General features: G+C 41.0%; 1 pseudogene; it reads left to right on the top strand.

Moving 5' to 3' along the window:
• Positions 1 to 591: 591 nt before the first annotated feature.
• LOC139377031 (transmembrane protein 53-like) lies at positions 592 to 1935 on the top strand (annotated as a pseudogene).
• Positions 1936 to 3585: the final 1650 nt, after the last annotated feature.

Below are 3585 nucleotides of genomic sequence, written 5' to 3'. Positions count from 1 at the left end.
GCCTTTTCACGTCCAGATTGACAGCTGAAGCTTCCATTCACGGACGAGCCAGCGACATCGTTTTACTTTATGATGGGGTGTAATGTACAGTATTTTATTATCTAATGTGTTAGCTCGAATATTGATAGTAGTGTGAAAGTATATCAGCATTTTACCAGCTGTGAATACCAATTTACCTCTACTACGCATCGATTCTAGTCTACAGTTATTTCACATGTCACTCTACTACCAATCACATAATTTGGTACATCGATTTTGTTCCAATTAAATAAAGCAATAACATAATCAATTGTTATTCCACAGATTGCGTAATGTTGTCAAATAATTCCCATGTTATTCTGAGTGAAATATTAGACTCGTTTTTCTACAGAAGCTTGACAACTCTAATATGGACATTGTCCGCCATCTCACGGAGGAACATGGAACTGAATGTTTCGAGAAGGAAACGCGAACCAATGAACGGACTGCAACCCGTTGATTTACGTAGCGATTGGCGGCGAGTAAACCTGTCAGCACATTAAATTCCAGCTAACACATGTGCCAAATGAATCGTATAGCAAAACTGAAAGAGAGATTATAACCGGCTATAAAATGGCAAATGATGGCGTGGACTACACCATTGTGTTTCCAGATGCATTGGTCTCGGGTGAGCAATTTGTTATCGATAGCCTTGCTAGGCTAGCTAGCTAACGACACGCAAAGTTATCTGTCACCTGAGTGTCACCCAGAGCCATGGCATGAGCTATTTAGTCAACGTTGGCTCTGGCAGGTTTGTCCATAATTCAGTGACAGCTGGATTGGACAAACTCAAAGGCTGCTTGCTAACGTTAGCTATCTAAATTAGTTGTCCTGGTTAGGTAGCTAGCTAACTTACTAATCAGATAACTGTTTTTTTTTTTCTCCTTTCAGATAGACACTGGCATGGAACAAAATAACCAGTTGTCATACTGCTGGGATGGGCTGGATGCAGAGACAAACATCTTGCCAAGTACAGGTCAATTTATAACGAACATGTTGGACTTAAACTATTGTGGTGGTTAATGATTCCTGTAATTTCAATAAATGATTAATCTACTTCATTATTAATGTGTGACTTACCTTTTCCCCCTTTTTATTCCAGGGTTGTCACTATTTGCTACACAGCGGCCTTGAAGACAGTATTCTTCTTTGAATCTTTTGGCTACAAGGAGCTGAGTAACACTGCCCTCAAACTGCTTGAGATATTCTATGATTACGAGGTGGAAAACAGTCCCATATTTTTCCATGTGTTCAGCACCGGGGGATTCATGCTTTACCGCTACATTGTTGAGCTCTTGCACAGTCATAAACAGTTCAGCACCCTCTGTATAGTTGGGGCTGTGGTGGACAGTGCCCCAGGCACTCGAAATGTGAGGGGGGCATTACAGGCTCTTACAGCCACTCTGTGACCCAAACTCAATGTGATGTTGATGTATGTTCTCTTGGCACTGTTTGCTGTAACAGTTTTCCTGCCTAGGGTGGTTATATACCCTGTGACCAAGTACATCCACAAGAACCACTACGATGCCACCCGGGAGAGCCCTCCTACCTGGCCACAGCTGTACCTGTACTCCAGAGCTGATCGAGTGATTCGGTACAGTGACGTTGACCTCATGGTCAAAACCCCTGCCCATGTGAGCCACTTCCGTGACTTTCCAGAGGAGTACTCCAAGCGATGCCTGGCTTTCCTGACCAACTGCATGAAGGATTCAGAAGGGACCCACCAAAAAAGTGATACTTGATCCAGCATTGAAAGCACACTACTGTAACATTTCTCATAAGTCTACGGCACTTCTGTTTTTGTGATTATACTGTAATGTTACACATGTACACTACCGTTCAAAAGTTTGGGGTCATGTAGAAATGTCCTTGTTTTTGAAAGAAAATACATTTTTGGGGGGGGCCATTAAAATAACATAAAATTGATCTGAAACACAATGTAGACATTGTTACTGTTGTAAATGACTATTGTAGCTGGAAACTGCAAATATTTTATGGAAAATATACAGTTGAAGTTGGAAGTTTACATACACTTAGGTTGGAGTCATTAACTTGTTTTTCAACCACTCCACACATTTCTTGTTAACAAACTATAGTTTTGGCAAGTCGGTTAGGACATCTACTTTGCATGACACAAGTCATTTTTCCAACAATTGTTTACATACAGATTATTTCACTTATTATTCACTGTATCACAATTCCAGTGGGTCAGAAGTTTACATACACTAAGTTGACTGCCTTGAAACAGCTTGGAGAATTCCAGAAAATGATGGCATGGCATTAGAAGCTTTGAATAGGCTAATTGACATCATTTGAGTCAATTGGAGGTGTACCTGTGGATGTATTCCAAGGCCTACCTTCAAACTCAGTGCCTCTTTGCTTGACATCATTGGAAAATCAAAAGAAATCAGCCAAGGCCTCAGAAAAACAATTCTAGACCTCCACAAGTCTTGTTCATCCTTGGGAACAATTTCCAAATGCCTGAAGATACCATGTGCATCTGTACAAACAATAGTTCGCAAGTATAAACACCATGGGACCACGCAGCTGTCATATCGCTCAGGAAGGAGATGCGTTCTTTGGTGCAAAAGGTGCAAATCAATCCCAGAACAACATCAAAGGACCTTGTGAAGATGATGGAGGAAACAGGAACAAAAGTATATATATCCACAGTAAAACAAGTCCTACATCGACAACCTGAAAGGCCGCTCAGCAAGGAAGAAGTCACTGCTCCAAAACTGCCATAAAAAAAGCCAGACTACGGTTTCCAACTGCGCATGGGGACAAAGGTCGTACTTTTTGGAGAATTGTCCTCTGGTCTGATGAAACAAAAATAGAACTGTTGGGCCATAATGACCATTGTAATGTTTGGAGGAAAATGGGGAGGCTTGCAAGCAGAAGAACACCATCCCAACCATGAAGCACGGGGGTGGTAGCATCATGTTGTTGGGGTGCTTTGCTGCAGGAGGGACTGGTGCACTTCACAAAATAGATGGCATGAGGACAGAACATTATGTGGATATATTGAAGCAACATCTCAAGACATCAGTCAGGAAGTTAAAGCTTGGTTGCAAATGGGTCTTCCAAATGGACAATGACCCCAAGCATACTTCCAAAGTTGTGGCAAAATGGCTTAAGGACAACAAAGTGAAGGTATTGGAGTGGCCGTCGCAAAGTCCTGACCTCAATCCTATAGAAGATTTATGGGCAGATAAAATAAAACTGAGTTTCTGGAGCATCAGCATTTCTGGGTTTGATTACAGGCTCAAAATGGCCAGAAACAAATAACTTTGATCTGAAACTCTCTTTGATCAGTCTATTCTTGTTCTGAGAAATGAAGGCTATTCCATTTGAGAAATAAGCCGTTTCAAGCAACAATAGTCATTCTGAACATTAACAATGTCTACACTATATTTCGGATCTATTTTATATTTGAATTGACAAAAAATGTGCTTTTCTTTCAAAAACCTGGACATTTCTAAGTGACCCCAAACGTTTGAACGTAGTGTATAAATCTGTACTAGGAAATCTGCAACTCCACTGGACACCTTATTTCAAATGCTTACG

Source organism: Oncorhynchus clarkii, chromosome 20, assembly GCF_045791955.1.
Source record: "Oncorhynchus clarkii lewisi isolate Uvic-CL-2024 chromosome 20, UVic_Ocla_1.0, whole genome shotgun sequence".
Taxonomy (NCBI): Eukaryota; Metazoa; Chordata; class Actinopteri; order Salmoniformes; family Salmonidae; genus Oncorhynchus; species Oncorhynchus clarkii.
This window is presented reverse-complemented; position numbering and strand designations above follow the sequence as displayed.